Genomic DNA, 23,615 nt, shown 5'->3' on the forward strand with positions numbered 1-23,615 from the left:
GAAGCTAGTAAGTAATTGTTCAACAATTTTTCAATTTATTTTAAAAGGGGAGGATTGGTAACAAATAATTGGCAATATCTCATATCTCAGTGTTGTTGTGAAGAAAATATGCTAGAAACAGGAAGTTGATGCAGATGATTTGCCCTTTGCGGGCAACATAAAATTAGGTTGTGGGCCAGATCTGGCCCCGGGCCTTGAGTTTGACACACGTACTCTATGTCTTCCAAGCAAGTGAGGGACAAGAAGACACATCCCATGCCTCTGTTTCCATTGTTGCTTAAGAAAATGAGGTTGTGGAAATGTTGCCAGTCTCCTGCTCATGGGAATTAACTATGCGCTGAACTTACTAAATTTGCAGTACCCGTTTGAGGTGCATCAGAAGCTCTTTCTTGAGATAGATGGCCTGAAACTTGCACTCGGAGTCCATTCCCTGACTCTCCATTGAATGTTAGGCAAGCCCCCTCTCTGTCCACTTTTAAAACGTTTTGAAGACACATTTTTATTCTTTAGCTTTCGACTCAACATGTGACTGTCGTTGTTCTTCTTGTATCTACTGTACGTGTTTTAATTTGTGTTCTAATTTCCTGCTAATTTATACAACACCGTATGAAAAACACTTTGTTACAGCTCCAACTATTATAATTGCAAGTTATTTGTACATGGGTATTTCTTGTTTCGTGGACTAATACTGTGCGCAAATGCAAATGCTCGGCCTTTTATCACAAAAAATGTCCGAAGGGCAAGATCTTAATTCCTCCTCTAATATAAAACCTTCCCGAAGAACAAATCGTATAATTCTAACTTGCTAGATTTAGTCCAATGCACGATACATTTAGGCTAACTCGACGTCGCTCCAGTCAGTAAAGCACGCTTTATAGTTCACCAAAATGCATACCGTGAAATTCTTACCTTGTTTATGCGACGAGGATATTATCCCGTAAGGAGTTACACTGACGCTGTACTGCTTCTTTTTGTATTTCTCTGTTCAGGTCGTCCCTCCCGCATTTCGCCCAAAGTCAGACGGGATAGGCGGCAGCACCTCCCCGCAAGCCAGTACAAGATAGGCGGTGTGGAAGATAAAGATAACACGTCCCTCCGTTTGGATCGGGTATTGTGTTTTCTTTAGAGCTTTTGGTTCGTGTGCACTGTGCAACACAGTCTGAGCGCAAATACAAATGCTCGGCCTTTTATAAATAAAAAAAAAATCCGAAGAACAAGACCATCCTCGTCTAATATAAAACCTTCCCGATGAACGAACCTTATAAAACTTGCCCTCCGTCACAGCAAAACAATTTCTGCAACAATTTCATAATCCATTTGTAAAAAGACAACGGTAAGATTTCGTCCAGTGTACGATCAGTTTAAGCAAACTGGGTTTAGCTAGTCAGTAAAACACTCTTTATAGTGTAGCAACGTTAGTAACGCTAAATTCTTACCTAGTTTATGAGACGAGTGCTGTACTTGACTATTTTTTGTAATTTATTATTTTTTTTTTTTTTTAATGCTTTATAGAGCAAATTGCACCTATGACAGTTGTTATTACCACAGAAGCCATCTCAAATGGTTGCAAACTCTGAGGGTGACTTTGAACCGGAAGTCCCGCCTCAATCGTCATCTGATTGACAGCGGAATCCTGGAGCCAGAGAAGAGAAAAGAATCAGACACGAAGTTGAAGAAGCGGAAAAAAAATAAACATCGAATCTCCAAGTTCTCGCAACGAGGGTGACTGTTGGGGTCTGGAGAAGTGACCGGGAGATGGAGAGCCCCGAATTTTGGTCTTGGTAAGAGGGTAACTCACTTGATGTTGACGAGGGAACCTATGCCGCTATGCTATATACCGGCGTGAGAAAACTACGGCCCGGGGGCCACATGCGGCCCGTTAAACGTTTTAATCCGGCCCGCCGAATTTGAAAAAAAAAAAAAAAAACCTTGTTAATGTTTTATTTTCAAAATAGTGTGGTTTTTCAAAGACAAGCTTTTGTTCACTTTCATTTAAAATTAAATGTATTTTTTTTCTCAGATGAGATGAGGTTACCAAAACACTCCATCCATCTGCTCCTGGTCCAGCCCCTCTGTCAAATTTTAGAACCCATTGTGGCCCGCCAATAAAAAAGTTTTCCCACCCCTGCTATATACTATAAGCTATGTTAATGTCGTCAGGCCATTATAGAGTATTTCTTCTGACATTTTGAAGGAGAAATAATACTCAACGTTTTATTTTTTTATGATGTTTGAGGCATTCTGACTGAAATACAGTTCAATTGAGGTTACCAGTAGTCATTTCCATTACCTGTCAATGTAAATTAGAATGTAACTTACTACAGTGAACCCTCGGTTATCGCGGTTAATGGGGACCGAGACCACCCGCGAAAACTGAAAATCCGCGAAGTAGCGGCGCACCTTCAAAAATGCTTAAAAAAAAAAAAGTGCGAAGTAGCGGCGCACCTTCAAAAATGCTTTAAAAAAAAAGTGCGAAGTAGCGGCGCACCTTCAAAAATGCTTAAAAAAATAAATAAATAAAATAATAATATATATATATATATATATATATATATACGGGTAGAGAGAGAGAGGGTGAAATTCATGTTATAACAAAAAAAAAAAATTATTAAAACATTTTTTTATTCCCCAGCCATTATTTTTGTATTTATTCAATTACTTCTTTTTGTATTTATTTAATTACTTCGACTTTTACCTGCTGGTACGCCGTCCGGTGTGCCCTGGCATTCTTCATTTATTTATTCATTTATTCATTCATAACTGACAGCCTCGCGCTCCGCTCATGCCCGGGCGGAAGGTGTTCCTCTTCGGCTTAACAACCACGCACGCCGGCCGGTCTCCTCCGGAGCTCTCGCACGGTCCCGAACGGAGCGAAATGTCGCCCCGCTAGTGCCCGGGCGGAAGTTGTTCCTCTTCGGCTTAACTGCCACGCACGCTGGCCGGAGCTCTGGTACGGTCCGAACCGCGCGAAACGTCGCCCCAAATCGTGCCCGGGGGAACGTGCTCTTCTTTGTCCACTCTCCTCTTCGCCCACGTTCTTCTTCGGCGGACGCCGGCCGTCTAACCACTCCAGCGCCCCGTCGTGCCGCTCGGCGAAACTACAATGCCCCCGAATATTTTTTAGACCCGCGAAGCACTGAACCCGCGAAAGGTGAACCGCGAAGTAGCGAGGGTTCACTGTATTGCAACCAGATACCTATAAAATGTCATTTAATTTGCACTGTTTTGATCGCCACTGTTTTGCTCATTGAACAACAAATGAAAAGATGAATCATACACAGTGTTTGTAAAGATAATTGTCAATGTTTTATTAAATGAAATTCCAATGTAAAATTGTGTAATATTGTGTTATATAATGGGTCTACAACATACATTTCTCACAGACAAGTAGAGCTTTTTCTCATGAAATGTGTTGAAAAAAAACTAACATTTGAACATTGTTTTGCGTTACAACATCCGTGTTTACTGGTCATAAATTATTAACTTAAGTTTAATATACACTACACGAGCTGGGTAGCCACCACGCCTCAACCACCATAACAAGTTCGCTAACCCTTTAAGTCGAACGAGGTAGCTAACATATCGGGTTCAATTTGTACCAAAAATATGCTGTTGTGCCTTGTGTCTCTGTATATGTCGTCATGACGTGTCATTTGACAAAGCCTTGTGTCGATGTTAGTTGTCGATGTAACAGTCTTATGTTAGATGTCAATGTATGTCTATGTTAGATCTCAATGTGTCGATGTTAGATGTCAATCTATGTGTCTATATTAGATGTGTTTATGTTAGATGTCTATGTAAATGTTTGTTAGATGTCGATGTGTGTAAGATGTCTATGTAGAGGTTGGTTAGATGTCGATGTCTATGTAAATGTTTATGATGGATGTCGATGTGTCTGTTAGATGTCCGTGTTTGTTAGATGTGATTGTAATGGTTTATGTTATAGACGTCAATGTAAGTGTCAATGTTAGATGCCCATGCATGTTTGTTAGATGTCGATATATGTGTCATTGTTACATTTCAACGTAAATGTTGTTCGTGCAAGTTTCCAGTCCTCCAGCCACGTGACATCATGTGCGTCAAAGTGATAACTCGTACATTTCACGGAGGGAAAAAAACCAGACACCATTGGTAGTTTTGACCGGGAAAAAAAAAATCATTTATTTTTTTCGAACACCTCATGTCTCTTTCAGCGTAAGAATAAACATGACACGACCAAAATAAAATATACCAACACAGGCAAATATTTAAGGAGCACTCAAGAGATACACTTCAGCTCATTTAATCCCACCTATTTTTACTAACGCAAACCCTTCAATTCTAGCGGCCACAGAATAGTGTGCTATAATGCTATAAAAATATGGAGCCTTTACCTGACAGCGTTTGAATATAACTGAATTCCCATTGCTCACGAAAAACTGAGAAACTAAGAACAAACATTTCAAGCACAAGCTTGACTTGACTTCAACAGTTCTATTTTTTCTTTCGTGACAGCTCAGACATCAAAATAATGCTTTCCTTCTATAAAATAAAAACAGCATGACAAAAGGTGCTGAAATAAACTATATACGGAAGTGCGTGAGTGACAGTGTGTGCATGTGTTTTTGCAACGCATGTGTACACCCCGCCATACAAATTACACAATTCGTTGGGTATGTGGTATACACTTAAAAACAATTGCCTTGGAGCAAGTGAACACAACACGTCTCACACTGTATACATGCTGTAGAAGGGCTGGGCGATATGACCTCAAATCAATATCGCGAGAAATCGAGCAATTTTACCTCAATAACGATAAATGCACAATAAATTCCCACGTGGACTAAAATCAAAATAAATGCAGGAATTGCATATTGACTGTTTTTTTTATTGACCAACTGGTACACTTTACTTTCAATGAAAAATAAAAGTACAAAAATCATTTGTATGAACATTCCAAATAGCTTGCAGGGTTCGCGGTTAACTTTAAAAACTGCTTGCCCATAGGGCAAGTGCCACTAAAATTTGCCTTGCCCGAGTGGCCAAATTACTTGCCCGACTTGGGCAAGTGACAATTTTTTTTCTCTAAGAATAAAATGTTTATGGTTGTAAAATGTGCGCCACAAATGTAAATAAACATATAATCTGATAAGCATAAATTAATCTTGTTTTCATCATCAACCATGAAACCCTACTCACAAGAGCAAATGTATCATCCTGTGCAGTTATTGAAAATGTTAATTGTAGTTTTAATAATTAACAAATCTGCATGTTAAATTGGGAAAATGATATTACAGCAATCCAGATGATCAATTTTAAGTCCAGGAGAGCGTATTAATTGAGGAATCACATGAGTAAATTATGAGTGTGGCAAATTTGTGTATTCCTTTAAGACCAGTGCCTGTGGTGCTGCCTCCATAAGTTTCATAGCATAAACAGAACACAGTCACTGACACTATGTCAGGTCACATCATGGAGCTAATGAATTAACAGCCAATAATCAAATATTACTCCCTTCCTTACTCACAACTGAATTGTCTACTTAAAAATATTCGAGCTATTTTAGTCATGTCAGAGGAATCCGAAATGTTCGGATTTGAACGAACTCGTCGCCACTCGTAAACATGCGCAGAAGGTAAGAAAACTTCCGGCTGTCAATTTTCGGCCAAAATATCGTAGGTTTTTGTTGTGTTTTTCAAACTTCAAATGAGGATGCTACGACAGCGAGTTCCAATACTGCGGGATTTATTGACGTCCACTTTAACTCGACATTCACTGAACTAACTGATCCCCGTAGCGCCCGCCCATTACCCCCGATAAGGCCAATGGACCATACCAAAACATAAGGGGTTGTCTGGGTTAAACCATCACCATACAGTGCACACAAACAGATCACACCACCGTTTTCGTCAAAATTAAAGATATTTGGCTGCTTTAAAAAATGCTTGCCCGGTCGGGCAAGTTGCCCATAATTTTACCTTGCCCGTGGCCAAATTTCACTTGCCCCGGGCAATCGGGAAGCGGTTAACCGCGAACCCTGAGCTTGCTTTGCATGACTTGAACAATGTCACAAAGAAAAAGTGTACCTCTTGCGAAATCTTTTTCTGCAAATAGATTGCGCCAAGATGCTCTCATGATGTAAATAATGGCAAATAAAAAAACGCGAAATAAAATGAAAGAAAATGTCAATGCAAGCCAAATAAACAAGTGGGTATTATCGGGGAAAATGTGCCGTCTCGAGTACTCTGCTGCGCAGTCGCCACTTGTCATCTATGGAATGCACAGTTAGGCTCAATCAGGGATCCATGTTGCGACCCGACCACAAGTCGGATGTAGATGCAAAATGCTTGACATGTCTAAGCTCCCGGCCCGATGTAGTCCATATCGGGAAATACGGCTTTCATGAAGCGTTTAAATCCTGTGCGCGCCACGTAACTAGACGAGCTTTATCTTTAGCTATGTGCTAGGCTATCGCGTCCACCTCTGAGACGTTCTCTCGTATGGTGTCGCCTCCGTTCATGGGCTGTTGTCACTTGTCGAACCTTGCTTCTCACTTTGAACTTTCAGCACAGCATGGTTGTGTTGTGGGTGGTGAGAAAGCTTCTGGATTTGAATCGCCAGCAACGAGAGCGACAGACGGGTGGAGTCACATGACTAGAGGCGCTGTAGCGGTCTTAAAGGGGCATGAACATTGCCGCAGACAAAAGGCTTTTCTTTTTTTATTCATCGAATTTTCCGACATGGGCAAAATGATTTCGGTCATTGTAATAAATTTCGGTAACGGTAAATTTTCGGTTTATCGCCCAGCCCTATGCTGTAGCATGGCTTTCTTTGCCGTGGGTGTCAAATATTTTACTTTGTTTTCAGAGTGCTTACAGACCTCTTGGTTTTGCCTCAAAATAATTGTCTGCAAAGCAGTCTGTGCCATCCGCATCATTGATGTGCAGGAGTAGCTTGTTGGTAACAAATAGCTGCAAGAAGTCCGCTGTTTGCCGCAGCATCCAGTGGTCCAGCGCTCGCAGTGAAAGTCTTGTCTGGCAGCCCGAACCATCCCCAAACATTTCGAGATGCACGCCCACTAAATTCCAGAAATATAAACATGGACAAACTTGACATTCTTCCAGATTCTGTCTCTTTGCATTGTTTTGAAGTTACTCCTGCAACTTTTCCACTTCTTCGATCCTCCCCATTGTCTGAAAAAGAAGTGTATATTTTGATTTGAAATAATGACCTCAACATACCAATACATTTGTTTATCATCTGAACTGGATTATTTTGAAACAACATTTGGGATGGACATCTGGGATTTGTTGTTGTGTATATTCAGAGTAATCCTTTTCTTGTATATAGCTAAAGCAATAGTCGCTGGCCTTGAAAATGGGTACAAGACTTGACCAAATTAAGATGCCATAAGGTCTAATTTGCCCCTTCTCTACCACAACCGATTTAGAGGCCATTAGTAACAGATTTGAGAAGACCACTTTTAAAGATATGAAGCCAGAGCTCGGCACCGGACCCATTTTTATTATTTATTATAATTTTAATGTATTATTGAGCAAATGACACAATATGTCAGTAGTGATTACCACAGAAGTCATGTCAAAATAGTGCAAATTCTGAGGTCGACTTCAAATCAGACAGGCGGAGACGAGCGCCAGAGAAGAGATGAGAATCAGAAGAGATGTTGAAGAAGCTAATAACAAAAAAAACAAAAAAACACATCAAATCTCCATGTAGTAGCAACGGGGATGGCTCATGGGGTCAGGAGAAGTGAGCGGGAGATGGGGAGTATGAGGTGCCGTTGGGGACAAAAGTCAGGAATCGCTTCACACTTCTGAAATGCACTCTTACACACCAGTGAAATTGTTGTTGCTCATGCATACTTATGAAACGCTATCATACATACGAGTGAAACGCTCTCATACACACTAGTGAAATAGTTGTTGCTCATACACTCGTCAAATGCGCTCATACACATAGGTGAAACATTCTCATACACACCAGTGAAAGGCGCTCAGGCACAATTGTGAAATTATTGTTATTCATAAATACAACTGAAACATGCTCATGCCCATACACGAGTGAAATGCTTTCATACAAACACCCACACTGTTGAAAATGCTGTCATGAACACAAGATCGCTTACAAATACTAAAATGTAAAAATTAATCATTTATTTAGCAGGGATGCATGGTGGGCGACTTGTTAGCACGATGGTCTCACAATGCAGAGGTCGCGGGATTGATTCCGGCTTTCCTGTTTGGAGTTTGCATGTTTCCCACACGCCTGCGTGGGTTCTCCGGTTTCCTCCCACATTCCAAACACATGCATGGCAGGTTGTTTGGACACCCTAAATTGGTGTGAGTGTGAGCGCGGATGGTTGTTTGTCTTTGTGTGACCTGCGATTGGCTGGCAACCAGTTTAGGGTGTACCCCACCTACTGCCCCAAGATAGCTGGGATAGGCTCCAGCACCCCCCGCAACCCTTGTGAGGAGAAGCCGTACAGATAATGGATGGTGGGATGGCATTCATAATGGACGGCCGCCACGGTGGGCGACTTGTGAGCACGATGGTCTCACAATGCAGAGGTTGTGGGATCAATTCCGGCTCCGGCCTTCCTGTGTAGAGTTTGCATGTTCTCCCAAGCCTGCGTAGTTTTCTCTGAGTTCGCCAGTTTCCTCGCACATTGCAAAAACATGCATCCATTTACTCTGATGCCAATGTTTTCTGTACCTTATGGCAGATTTTTCTCTTTGCCGAAGACTATTAGCACTTGTAGAGCGAGGACCTGTGCCACAGTCGTCAACTGCACCCTAAAATCAGATCATTTTGTATTTTAGACATTACACACTACACAGTTAAAGATGGTCCAAAAAAGAAAAATGGATTAATGTATTTCAACTTACATAATACTCTTTAAAGAGCTGACCAGCTCATTCCCAGAGGTACGTATTGGGGCGTATTGGTCGTCTTTACAGAAGACTCCAGGAGGTAACTCAGGTTTGACCTTCAGCCACAACAGAGTGTTGGGTGTGAGTGCTTCCAAGTCGTTGAGGTCGGAAGATGTCCTTGTGATAGGCCTGCTGTTTATAACTGCTTCAGCCTCACCAAGCAAGGTATATTGACTTTCTTCACCCGAAATTTGTTCTTTTACAGTGACATTCAGGATTTTTCTCACAGACCAAATAAGTCGCTCACAGCTTCCTCCGTGGTGGGAACCTGCTGGGGGATTGCTATGCCACTGAATACCTTTTTGCAGCAAGTGTTTCTCGATTTACTTAGTGTTCCATTCTTTGATTGATTTCTTCATTTCACTGTCAGCTGATCTAAAGTTGGTTCCGTTATCAGAATACATCTCTCTCACTTGTCCTCTTCTGACAAGAAATCTTCGGATTGCGTTGAGACAAGCATCTGTGTCACGTGAAGATGCAATTTCCAGATGTACGGCTCGTACAGCGAGACATGTAAAAATCACGCCGTATCTCTTTACTTGTCCTCTAACCCTACTTACTTAGAATGGACCAAAATAATCAACGCCAATTCTCTTGAAAGGCGGATCGTCAGGTAGCACTCTTCTGATGACTCTAGCAGCTCGAGGTATCCAAAACTGTTGATGCAGATTAGCCATCATGTGGTTCCTTCCAGCGTGAGCTGTAATCTCATGAATGTATCTCAGGACTAGCTTTGTGTTATGTGAATCCTTGGCAAGATGGCTTGCTGTTTTGCTGTTTCAGGCATGGCTGCGTGGCTCAACTGTCCACCAACCCTCATGACACCATCTTGAAGTACTATATTGAACTTGTAAAGTGGGCTACTTTTCTTCACCCTTTTTTGTTTTTCAAATATGGCTAAATCTTTTTTGAAACTTCGCCTTTGACAGTATTTCACAAGTTCTCTTTCTGCTTTATCCAAGTCGTCGCAGGTCAAATACTTTCCTTTGACAGTTCTCTTGAATAAATTCATCTTGCCTTCTTCACCTAATGTGATTAACTCCTTTCTATTTTCCTTTACTCTGTCAGTAAGTCTTTCAGCTTTAGAAACCAGGCTACGGCCTGCTTCAATGCTGTCCAAGACGAATAATGGTTCATCCACTGGCCCAGAGAATCTTTGGGCTACAGTGACTGAATTACATGCACTTGAGTCACTCATTTGACCTCCAGGTCATTAATTGGTAATTTGAAGTGGTTTTTGTGTTTAACTAAATTCCTGGACACTGCCTGATTTTTTTCAGAGCTGTACAACCACTAGAAAGGGTGGTTCCCACAATGTGAGTTTTGCTCAGGTGGCCCAACAATGTCACAAAAACAAGTAGGGGTGTGTGTGTGTGTTTGTATAAGCTACATGTTGGGGACCAACATCGGACAGCACACCCACTGTAGGGGACCAAAATTTTTGTGGGGACCAAAAATCTGGGCCCCACAAAAAAGAGCATTGAATTCAGTGATAAGAAGCTCAGGGGGAGGTCCTGTCAAAGTTTCAGGGCTTCCCAGGAAGGTCACAAAAACAAGACGAGTGTGCTAGAAATGTGTGTGCGGAAAAATTACTCAGGATCGCTGTCTAGTGGTCGGTCGGTACTGCACTTACGCACACTTCACACACTCGGCTGGTCTGCGCATGTGCAGGACAGTCTGCTTTATGTCAGGCAGCCACCCTCCCCTCCCCCACAGCCCAACCCGAAAAATTGAGATGTTAGTTAAGTATTTATTCCTATTATTGAGTGAGATTACATATTTTTACTTGGCAGCTGGCACAACAGCTAAGCTTGGAGCACAGTTATTGCAAAATAAAATAAATAAACAGTAACAACAATAACGATTGTTAATATTGTTATACTTTATAGCGTAACCTATTTATACTAATTTTCTGTATGCAATTTCAAGTGCAACTAATATAGTTGTGCATATAGATAGCCACCAAACTCCATACATTAGATAAAAATAAGAGCCACGATTTTAACCAATTAACAGTTCAAGAAAAAAGCAGACATCCAAGAACTTGCTTTGTTACTTTTGCGTGGCCAGAACTACAAACCCCAAAGCAGAGCAAACCCAAAACATCAGAGAAAGTACAATACTTTTGTCAAGGAGTGGTGCTGCTGCTTTGCGATCGCTGCCACCATAGTGAACGCGCTACCACATTCGTGCACACGCACACATGCCACACACCTGTTTTCCACGTCCTGTCAGTCCACTCCGTCGGTCCACATTTATTTCGTTGGTCAGCCATCACGGTTGGGTGCGCACTAGATCGCTGTTAAACCATCTTCTACGCCACAGTCCTCGTGTTCAACAAACATTTCTCCCGAACTCGCCTACCATGCACAACTCTCCACTTTCAAACCGAGCGCCGCTGTTACTTCCGGGTTTTTAGCGCCAAGCACTTGACGCTAGCGTGTGACGTCATGGCGAAATACTAGGTTTTAAAATAAAAATTTTCTTTTTTTTGTACAGTCTAAGTGCATGGGGTTATGATAGATCGAATGAGTATACCTTTATGTACTCACTAACATTTATGTTGATCATAAAATGTTGTTTTGATGAAGAAAACTGTTATTTTTTAGAATCAATTGGCTTAGGGCACTTGGGCAAACTACGGCCCGGGGGCCACTTGTGGCCCGTTAAACGTTTCAACCCAGCCCCCCAAACTTGAAAAAAATTAAATGAATAAGCCTTGTTAATGGTTTATTTTCTAAATACTGTGGTTTTTCAAAGACATATATATTGTTGTAATGCTTTTGTTCACTTTCGTTTAAAATTAAATGTATTTTAGGACTCATTGTGCCCCCCCCCCTCCCAATCAAAAAGTTTGCCCATCCCTGGCATAGTGGATGGGCCGAGGAGTTTAAAAGGCACACATCATGCATTTTTCAGTCAGTTTTAGCCAGGGCTTGGTATGGGGAAGACCAGCTGGTTTACATGTAATCATTAAATTTTCCCAAGTTTTATTTAAGTTAATTGGACAAAACAAAAAAACGCAATATTCTTCTGCCAGAGAGTATGTAATATTCTTCTGCCATTTTATTGTAGAGGGCCATTTTGAGCCCCTAACAATATTATTCAACCAAGAGATCATGAGTCGTCGCCCACTTACTTTCTGAAGTCAGCTGGGATGTCACGGCTGTGACCCTCGTGAGGATAAAGTGGTTCAGATGGAAAAGTAGGACTAAGGGCTTTTTCTCAGGTTTCCATGCGCAAATCCATGTATATTAGGTTAATTGGAGACTCTAAATTCTCTACTCATCAAATGACATTCGTGACCCTGATGGATAGATAAAATAGATTATTAATCTGCCATGGGAAGTCCAAGGTGTCTGGTAGAAAGAAATGCATTCATACACTCATTACACAGTCAACCAAGCAAAGACACAAAGCCTAGGGCAGGGGCGGGCAAACTTTTTGATTGGAGGACCACAATGGGTTCTAAAATATGACAGAGGGGCCGGACCAGGAGCAGATGGATGGAGTGTTTTGGAAACCTCACCTCATCTGAGAAAAAAAATACATTTAATTTTATATGAAAGTGAATAAAAGCATTCCAACAATAATATTTGTCTTTGAAAACCACAGTGTTTAGAAAATAAAACATTAACAAGGTTTATTCATTAAATTTTTTTCAAGTTCGGCGGCCCGGATTAAAACTTTTAACGGGCCGCATGTGGCCCCCGGGCCGTAGTTTGCCCTCGCCTGGCCTAGGGCATAAACACATACATGTAATATCCAATCCGCTTATTCTCACAAGGATAGCGTGCTGGAGCCTACCCAGCTGTCAACGGGCAGTAGGCGGGGCACACCCTGAAGTGGTTGCCAGCCAATCGCAGGGCACGCAAAGACGAACAACCATCTGCGCTCAAACTCACTCACAAATGCAACCTCCACACAGGAAAGCTGGGTCCCGGGATCGAACCCTGCACCTTGGGACTGCGAGCCGGATGTCCTAACCAGTCTTAACTCATTAAATACCAGCCATTTTCACTGGAGCAACCCACTCAATCCCAGAGTTTTCCTGGGTTTTGACTAATATTGCAAGGCCCACAGAATATTGTATTCTAATGCTATATAGACATGGAGCACACCCGAAGAAAGATGAGACTCTCTTCTTTCAACAGAAAAAAAATGTTTGTTCCTATCTTTTTCCATTCTTGAACAATCGGCATTTGAAAATAGCTAAATTTCATGAAAACTCCAATCCCTGGGGAAAAAACTGAGAAAATGAGCTTTTTGTAAACTGATGCATTTTGACCATAATTTGAACTTTGACACTATTATTTATGGCTTTTATGACACCTCTAACATCTAAATAATGCATGCCTTCTATAAAATAACAAAAAAAAGCACAAAAAATATGTTTTTGATAAAATAAATTTATTTGCACATAACACTAAACGACTGAACTGTTGAACTATGTACAAAAATGAAATACATCAGTGTCATACATACTTTTTTTTTGTGTGATATAAAATAAAACAGTTGCCTTGATGCAAGGGCACACAACATAGTTCACACCACATTCTTGTTTCACTCCGTTTGCCTTTGCGCAAACAGACCCGACACTTTCGTTGTGGTCTGGCTTTGCTGGTCCGTGGAAAATAGGCGAGCTTGTGTTTGTCCACTGGGGTTTGTGTGAAAATAATTGTCTGGGAAGTGATTGCTGGCATCCGCGATGTGCTGCAGAAGCTCATCCGTGAGAAACAGCTGCAGGAAATCAGCTGGCTCCTCAGACTCCAAATGGGCAGCGGCATTCAGTGGTCCAGGGGTTGCTGTAAAGTCGATTTTCCTCGGTTGCCATCCAGTGTGACGCCATCCGGAACCACTGCTTCCTGATGCACAACCTGTAAATTACAGAAATATAAACAATTGGAAATATATATTTATTGCTGCATTTTATTGCTGGCGTGTGAAGTTTCATATTATAATTTACCTTTCTTTACACCAACAAGACGAGGAGGAACTTTCTTGCCGCGGGATGCACAATCTGTGAATTTTAGAAAGTATGCATGATTACCACACCATTCAGTATTGTTGTTTCCTCGTCGGGGAGGAGATACGCTCGCGTCTAACTGCACATTTATGCGACATTTTCTGCCCGCAAGATGCATGATATGTACAATAAAAGCATGAGGGGTAAAACCACATGTTCAATGGTAACTTGCGAGCGCTTACCTCCTCGTTCGGGGGGATCTGGTGAGGACTCTCAGCTGCTTTGGCTATTGTCCGAAGGCAGGCGATGCAGGCCGCAAGGCACGCGCACCCTCTTTAGACGCCTGTTTGTTGTGACGACGACGAAGCGTCATCCTCTCAACCAAAGCGTCTCCATCGCCTTGATGCTTTTAGGAAGCTTTTTTTTACAAAAACGCATTCCTCGATCGTCATTTGCTTGGAGGATTTCATTGCTAACGCTACTAATGCGACTGCTGCTAGTGCTGCCGATGCTGCTGCTACCCACGCTGCTCTCCACACTTATAAGTCTACCCCAGGATCCCGCCCCCCATTTGTACCTCTGGCGCAGATTCAAGGCGGATCTTTTGCACCTCTGCCCCCTGCTGGGTGATTTTTACATGATTCACAATGCGGACAAGGCTGATTCTCAGTCAGAGGTTGCATCAGACCCTTATGTACACTATGACGTAAAAAAGACAGGAAACGTACTTATACGTCTTTGGTAGAGGGCGCCATTGCATTAAAAGACGTCTTTGTACGTCTAAGGGAGTAAATGAGTTGAACAAAGTACAGGGTCCTTCACCTGACTACAGATGATCTTCTGGGGACTTTATTTGGTTTTAATCACTTTTGGGGTCTGTATCTATGCACACTCCCTGGTTTTGCTACCTTCCCGGGTACCACATACACACTGCTTAGTTTCTCTGCCTTCGTGGGTACCACATACATATTGCTTGGTTTCTCTGCCTTCCTGGGTACGACATACACACTGCCTGGTTTTGCTACCTTCCTGGGTACCAGTCACACAAACGTCAGACGACTCAGCACATACCGACTGTCTCAGCACTACACACTTTCACTCCAAGGCAGTGCTGTGAACCAACTTACTGACAAGAGGTAGTATTTAGAATTTTAAAAAGTGCTTGAAAGGTTTTGTTCATGTAAAACCAACAGATTATGACATTATTATTATTATTTAAATCAGTATTAAACAGCATCAGCATAGGTTAAAGATATTATACAGACTATATACGATAAAAAAATACTAAACCACCCTTGCTTTTCCGTCATTTCTTGTATAAGTTAACACACAGATGTATAACATTTGTTTATACAAATATAACGATTAAAAAGTAGCTGATTAGAGTTTTAATTTTGTATTCATTAATCTGTAATAAAAATGGACATATTTTGGTTAATAAAATTAACAAGAAATAAAAGTAAAGGGTGTTCTAATACTTTTTTCAAGATTGTCCTAACATACATTTAATGTTTACAGTATATGTCTTCGGAAGAAGCGCAGCATTAGATTTTTTTTTTTGTTCTCTCTCTTTGACTTCTGAATTTGAATTTCTGTCACAGATGTGCTTGAATTCTATTTTGGATGATTTGTGTTAAACTGCACAAATATTTGAAGAGCCATAGAATTCAAGAATCACACCAGTGCTGCTACTCCTCCGAACGGGTGAACGCCCTTGATTAACAACCTGCGTTGAGGTGGCTTTTGAGATTCGTGGTGTGGGAGAAAAATCTCTGAAGGCATTCTTAGACTTCAAGAGAGGGTCCACAATTTTCAAAGATTCACTTCCGTCTGAATCAGAGGCCTCACTTGTATCCGGAATATATTCATCTCCACTGTCATCTGAGTTGGAGTAATAATGCTTATCCATTCCAAAGTCAGCCTGTTTTTTTAATCTAAAAAACAACAACAACGAAATATAAAGGATAGAAGGCAGGAGACCAATAAAATATATGCAATTTGCTTGTAAGATTCCCTGAAATCTATATGGGTTGTTTACCTGTATACTTTTGGTCCTCCTGAGCCTTGGGATAGTAATATGGTCTGGGTCTGAGGCGCAAAGTTCAGGGGCAGGATTTGACAATGATTCGTCAGAATCTGTGTCGTTATTCCAAGGAAGATTCAGCCCATATTTTTTGTCCAAGGGAGGAGACTGGGTTGCATCAGAGTCCAAGAGAAAATTGAGAACCCATTAAATACTTAATCCCCAGAGGAATCTGCACAGAAAAAGGTCTTAATTCTATTTGAAAAAAAAAAAAAACTAAAATATTGATGAATGATATGACAAAATAATGTAATAACAAAATTAATTGACCGTAACAAAAAGCTCCCGGGAGGAAAACTACATTAAATGTTTTTTTAACAGGGCAGTGAAAATATTGGAAAATAAAAACGATAATAAATAAAATAATATAAAAAAAGAATTCAATGTGTATCGATGGACCCATATGAAATACTTATATCGCTATGTACTTATCAGCCATATCGCCCAGCCCAATATGTAACTGCAACTTCAAAACCTCGGGCCATAACAGGATTGTAACATGGGATGCATATCTTCATTCCTAAATTTGTAGATCCCGAGGAGGCTGCTCAATGGTCCTGGTAATCTAAACCTCAACCAATTCGGTCACAGCCAATGTTCTCCATCCTTGTTAAGAAGTTTTGAAATGATTTAATAGATATACTATTGCAAACTATACCAGAATTTTAGACATTTTAAACTTTTGATCACAATTTTACCTATTTTCTAAAAATCTGAAGAATCCACATGCCAAATCACCTGCTGTAGACACATAGGTTCTGTTCTGACAGATAATTCAGTTACAGGTTGTGTACTTAAAGCCAATAAGAGGGCAATGCAGCAGTCGACAACCTGACGAAAGCTTAAGTCTCCCAATGAGAGAACTGTAGTGGCTGGTAGGTTCTTAGATTGTAACATAGTAAAGACATATACTAGGCATAACTGTATATCATATGATGATGAGGGAAAATATTATTAGCTACGATTTATGTCCAGATATATTAGAAAACTTGTCCAACCAGCACAGGTCTATCTAACTGTAATTTTAACATCTCAAGACACGACAGGATGACCACATGATACGCATACCTCCTTTTCAGAGTCTGTCAAAACTTGAGAAGGCTGCTTCGATGTTCTGGTGGCATCAACCTCAGCCGATTCAGTCATTGTCGGTTGTCCTCCATCCTAATGAACAAGTTGAATATTAATTTAATGAATTAAAAAAAGAAAATGGATCAGAATTTTACACATTTTAGGCTTTGGCCACCCAAAACAAAAACTAACAAGTTCACGAATGAAACAAAACCAATTACTTTAGCGCATGACAATTAATCTTCAGTAGAGATATGTTGTGACTGATATTTCAGTCACAGGTTGTCTTTTGAACGCCACCAGGGGCGCAATGGAGCACAGGACAGCCAAAAGTCTTCTTGTCGGACACCTGTAGTGGCTGGTAGGTTCTAAGATTATAACATAGTAAAGGCACATACAACTCCTAACTGTATTTCATATGATAATGAAGGAAAAGATGATTAGCTATGATTTATGTCAACAATAAAAATGGCTCTACGGGGTCCCCACAAACACAAACCTGACAGTTGGGTGTCAGATGGCCAACATACCTGACACGCAATTCAACTCAACTGGACCCCACAACACAAGAAAAAGCTGAGTGAGCCTCAAACCAGACATACACATTCACTGACAAATATCCTGTGACACCAGATATATTAGAAGTCTTGTCTAATCAGCACACGTCTATCTAACTGCAATTTTAACATCTCGAGACACGACAGGATGAGTACACGATACGCATACCTCCATTTCTGAGTCTGTAAAGCCTGGAGGAGGCTGCTTCGATGTTTTAGTAGCATCATAAATTTATTGAATTAATTATATTTGAGGTTGGATAAGATTTTTACACATTTTAAGCCTTAGCCACCCAAAACAAAACATAAGCTCATGAATGAAATAAAACTAATTAATTTCGCCCATGCCAATTAATCTTCTGTAGACGCGTGTTGTGACCAGTGTTGTTTTTGGCAGGCATTTTAGATTTTGTCCAAGTCATTTGGACAAAGTGCTGATTTGTTTACATCACATTTAGTCATCCCAATTCGTTATAGTTTTAGTCCAGTTTTAGTCAACGAAAACTAAAAAAAGGGTTTTAGTCCAGTTTTAATCGACGGAAACGCAAAAAAAGTTTTACCCTAGTTTTCGTCAATTTATTCACAAAGGTTTTAGTCCAAGCGGCACGGTGGCCCAACTGGTTAGCAGGATGGCCTCACAATATTGAGGTCGTAGGTACGATTCTGGCTCCGGCCTTCCTGCGTGGGTTTCCTCTGGGTAATTCGGTTTCCTCCCATATTCTTAAAACATGCATGGCAAGTTGCTTGGACACTCTAATTGCCCCTAGGCATGAGTGTGAGCGTGGATGGTTGTTCGTCTATGTATGCCCTGCGATTGGCTGGACACCAATTCAAGGGTGTACCTCGCCTACTGCCGAAGACAGCTGGGATCGGCTCCAACACCCCCCGCGACCCTAGTGAGGAGAAGCGGTACAGATAACGGATGGATGGATGGATGGGTTTAAGTCCATTTGAGTTAAAACAAGGCATTCAAGGTTTCCACCCAATAACAAAGACTTTTGGATGGACTACAAAGGATTCTTCATTACAAACAGAAAAAAGTGGCAACAGTGGAATCAATGCTCACTGCTCCAAAATAAGCAGAGAAGCAAAACATTTTGTTGGGCAACTGTTGTGGCTTTATTTCACTAAAAGCAACATAAAATAATTTATGAACCACATGCTAACAATTTTGTCTCGTCAACGAAAAAAATTCATGTACATCACGTCATGTTTTCGTCATAAAAGAACCTCGTTTAGCTTGTCATCGTCATTAAAAAAGGGGCGTTAACGAAGTATTTTCGTCATAGTCATCAGTGACGAAAACAACACTGGTTGTGACTGATATTTCAGTCCCAGGTTGTCTCCTGAACACCACCAATTGGGCAAGGGGGCGCAGGAAAGCCTGGGGTCTTCTATTTTTACAGTATAGAAAGGCTAAATATCAAATTGAAACAGTGTTTTATATCATGAATATACAGGGTTGGTGCTGGTTCTGGTAGGGAAACCACAACATAAAGATGTCCTTAATTAGTCCCACAATGGGGATATTTGCAATATGGCATATGATGGCCTAACAGGGCCACCGCCCAGAAAAGAGTAACGCAGAACTTTGTAATACTGTCACTCCCTGACCAGTTCGTTGTTCCTGAAGAGCCAAACTTTGACTCAGACCCACAAATTTGAATTACAGATAGTGGACAATGGAGAACTCCCCCAGTCAGTCAGCATGTTCAACTTCCATAGAAACCTCAACATACATTTATTAGATTGCCAAACTAATTGGAAACTACATCACCAGAACACCACAAGTGGGCTCTGTTATTGTACTTAAAGATGCATCTTACAAACCTGTGTTCTCCAAGGCCAGCTGGTCCATAGTCTTAAGTTATTTCTTCGCCAACATCAATGTCTCGGAGCGCAAACAGACAGAGGTGTGGTCTGTCCTCTGTTGTCTTCTTCTTCATTTTACAGTTGGGGTGCATGTGGTCATCATTAACCAGTCTTCCCAGACTGCCATCTTCTTGAGCGGCATCAACACTTAAAATAGATTTAAAAAAAAAAAAAAACAATTATTCAATCAATGTCAGAAATTAATCTTTGAGACAATCTTGTGTACACAAAACATAAAAATAGGAAATCCACAATTTTTAAATCTTCTAAATCAAATCATACAAGAAATTTCTATTGGAATCAGACCCTATTAACAGCTTGTCTTTGAGACTTCATGGTCTATATTTTCATTTGTACAGATTCAACGCATGAATAAAAGTAATTACCGTATTTTCGCAGTCATAAGCAAACAAAGCTTGTCAGTCGATGCGTCCATTAAATGGACAAAGTACCACTCACGTCCATCAGCCCTTGTCATCAACGAGCTGTTGGAAGTGCATGTTAGCACACCCTGCTGGGCAAAGAGTGAGTTGTCCATGCTTACAATCGACCGTGACAAATACACCATCTGACTATAATGTTTGGGTGATGGTGTTGGAAAAAGCTGGACAAAGGGCAGCTGTCCACAATGTTTTAGTCTGTCTTATCATTTATGTTATTGCAAGCAAGAAACGTCCCAGGTTTAGACAACAGACAAAAAGTCCAAAGCATAACAGCACATCTCTTTAAACAGCCATGCAAATCTCTCTAAACAGCTATGGGATTGTGGGTCTCTGCTCCCAGAATGCATTGCTTGAATTAGCTAAGGCTGAGTGGCTTTTGTATTATTTTCATTTTTTTTGGGTATATTGATGGCATGAGAGATACATGTTTGTGTTAATCTTATTTCTATGTTTCATTGTTTGCTTGTATGATGAGTTTTTTATTTTTTTTTGAAACCGTGACTCTAAGGAGTGTGGTGAGCAGCCAAGTCCCTCCCCTGACGTTGCTTTGTAGGCTATTGCCAATGCACCTAATATTGGCCTGAGCCATTGTCAGCTATTGTCAATAGAGACTTGGCGTCTGCTGCAACAATGGGGTGATTGCTCATGTTATTGGGGCATAGTAGGCTGCTATCGGCTGTGTCAGTGTGGGCAGCTCTGCCAAGTTCATGCTATGCTAACAGCAGCTGTGCTATCGTCTTGTCAGGCGGTGCGTCCAGTATATGTTACAAAGACAGAAATAGCGGCCTCAACAGGTGTTGCGCCCTTTGACACGGCGCGTCTTTTGGGTGCGAAAATACGGTATACATTTTTGCTTAGAGAATGATTTTTCCCCTAACACTTATGGGATGAGTATGTGTTTATTTTTTTAAATAAAAACAAAAATAAGATAACATCTCAATCTTTGCCTCACCTCCAAGTTTTTTCTTGCCGGCGGAAGTCAAACAAAAAGACAGTGCCTCTTCCATCCATCTTCCTGCGTTGAGATTTATCAGAATCTATCAATTTTCCTCTGTACTCCATAATAAAGAATAAAGTCGTCTTTCCTGAAAGGGGCCTTGGTAAATACTCCTCGACCTAGTTAACAGGGAAATCAAGATAGCTTCGTCATATTTTTAAGCACACAAATAAGGAGTCATCATATTCATTTGGGCCACTATACTAATGTAGGGTGGTTTGAAACATTGCTTCTTGTGAGGGATAGAGCAGAGCCCTTCTTTATGATTTTAAAGGAACAGACCAGCCAAAATTCATTTTCCAGCATTGCATTAGCCAGTATGTATTAGGACTGAAAGTACAAATGTCAATGGCACCTGGTTACGTAAAAAAAAAACTTTAAGATTATTTAGTTTCATAACAATGACATACACTGTATACACAGTCATATTGGATCGCGTCACGTGATCTCTGTGACGTATAACGTGCTTTACACTAGACTATCAATATCGGACTTGTTCACTGGTCTATTGTGGTATAAAAATGCCGGAGGGCGTCATCAAGTACAGCCTTAATTTAGGTAGAACTCCTACCATCAGGTTTCACGCTCACTGAAATAACTTGAAACTGACAAAAGAAAAGGTCAAGACACTCTTAATGTAAAATAACCACTTAAAAAACGATGTCAGCTTGGTTATCAGAAAACAATAATATATCTTAGCAAAAGCGTTAACATCATACCTTTAAATGAGTTTATATACTTCGCTTCTAACTCTGCAGTCTTGTCCAGACCCTTGACTGCATGTTCAATAGTATCCTGCTTTGGGGACTTCCTGCATCTCAGGGAAGGCATTGTTTATTCTATAAAGAAAAAAGACAGTTTTGTGTTGAGAATTATTAATACTATAGGCTAAATGGAGTTTTAACAATATCAGTGTAAGAAAAATAAATTGTAAATTAAAAAAATATCAATCCCTCCATCCCAATTAATGATTTCAACCATAATAGTTTATATTGAAGTTTAAACAACAGACAGACAGATTTATGCAGTGTGACTACAAAAATCTTACCAAAATTGCATTCACAGTAACCTTTGCTTTAAGAATCATGTAATTAACCAGTGAACATCGTGTCTTACACAAAAATTAATGACAGAAATTATCATGGTACTTGCATTCTGTTGTTCTATAACAAAAGTGCAAGCTGTTAGCTCCGCAAAGCTAACGCAACAAGCTAGCGTCCCTCGTGCTCACATTCAATGCAAACCTGACCACCGGATGAAAATACGCGTCGGTTTAGTTCTTTAAATGAGTAAAAGCACCATGACGTTTTATAATTATTCAATGCTTAACTGGAGCTCGTCAATTATGTCGATGTAGGAGCACATGTTTGCTAGGCCAGTGTTGTAGGCCCACATCCATGGTGCTACTTTGTATAGTGTTTTCCACACAACTATCTCTAACCATGAACAAATGCACTCGAGGCATGTTTTGAATAAAAACAAACGAAAAACACTTACCTCTCCGTTTCAACAGCAGTTCGAACTTCGAAGTGGTGATATTCTCCAGCGTTAAGCACCTGCTCGAACTGCGAATAGGTCAAATTCAACAGCGTCTTTTTTCTGTCTTAATAAGGACGCGATGAGAGGAGGAGCGCTTGCCTTTTCGTCAGCACGCCCCGCGCGGGTGGTGCTGCTTTATCACTCTCTATCTGTGCCCGCCCGCCGGCATGTCGATAGAAAAATAATATTCCTTCAAACATTACTTTCATCTTCTTAACGTTTTGTAGTGAATTTAACAGGTTCACCACTTTTTTCAAATACACCAATGGAAAACAGGTCTTAATTGAGGAAACATACAAAGAGCGTCTCACAAACACCTTATGATGAGCAATGTAATTTGATCACGTTTTTTGTCACTGCCTGGACGTCGGTTCACTGGCCTGGTGGCAGTGGCTTGTAGACACTGTCACTGAGTGGGAACGGATCTCAAGGTGGGTCAAACTAACCCAAGCAGTGGATCGGTCCGTTTTTTAAATTTATTAATTTTTTTATTTTATGTATTTATTTATTATTTAATACAAGGGCTTCGGCTCACTACCAGTGGGCGGGACCAAAGAATTTGGGTTTCCTTTGAGCTAGGAGGCAGTCAAAGGCAGTCCAATCCCCGGCAACATAAAGCGCCTAGCTCTGGGGACATGGAATGTCATTTCTCTGGTAGGGAATGAACCCGAGCTGGTGTGTGACTAGACCAGTGGTTCTCAATTATTTCCTGTCATGCCCCCCCTACCAAGAAGAAAACAATTCGCACCCCCCCCACCACAATTTTTTTTTACATTTCGTACTAATGTACATGTTCTTTGCATATTAATGTTAGATTGTCAATAAAATATCTTACCTTAACAAAGCTAAATTGATAAAAAAATATATCATTTTGAGAACGACTATTGTGAGGATCTCGAAACTCAGTACTCTGTGGTGCTAATATTGATGAGATGATAAATATGTTGAAGCCACAGAACAAAAAGATTAGATATTGTTTGGAAATTAATGACGTACATAACAAAGGAATATCAGCCTTGATTGGAGTACATTACTGCATTTAAATTTTTAATAAAAATGAAACAATTATTGATGTTATGACCACTATGAAGAATTTAAAAAAACAATATATAGGGATAATTATAGTTTTCATTTTGTTATGTTTAGTCTGTTCATGT

General features: G+C 40.6%; 1 long non-coding RNA gene across 2 annotated transcripts; it reads right to left on the reverse strand.

Moving 5' to 3' along the window:
* Nucleotides 1–15,033: 15,033 nt before the first annotated feature.
* LOC148320841 (uncharacterized) lies at nt 15,034–22,550 on the reverse strand. Of its 2 annotated transcripts, none has more exons than XR_015847039.1 (7): nt 22,417–22,550; nt 21,639–21,758; nt 20,875–21,038; nt 19,438–19,626; nt 17,048–17,143; nt 15,935–16,087; nt 15,034–15,830 (listed from the first exon to the last, which is right to left on the reverse strand). It is a non-coding gene; the product is annotated as an uncharacterized LOC148320841 (long non-coding RNA). The 2 variants fall into 2 exon arrangements; XR_015847040.1 differs by having other exon boundaries at nt 15,935–16,151.
* Nucleotides 22,551–23,615: the final 1,065 nt, after the last annotated feature.

Source organism: Idiotropiscis lumnitzeri, chromosome 16, assembly GCF_059441095.1.
Source record: "Idiotropiscis lumnitzeri isolate Australia: NSW breed Sydney's pygmy pipehorse chromosome 16, RoL_Ilum_1.0, whole genome shotgun sequence".
Lineage (NCBI taxonomy): Eukaryota > Metazoa > Chordata > Actinopteri > Syngnathiformes > Syngnathidae > Idiotropiscis > Idiotropiscis lumnitzeri.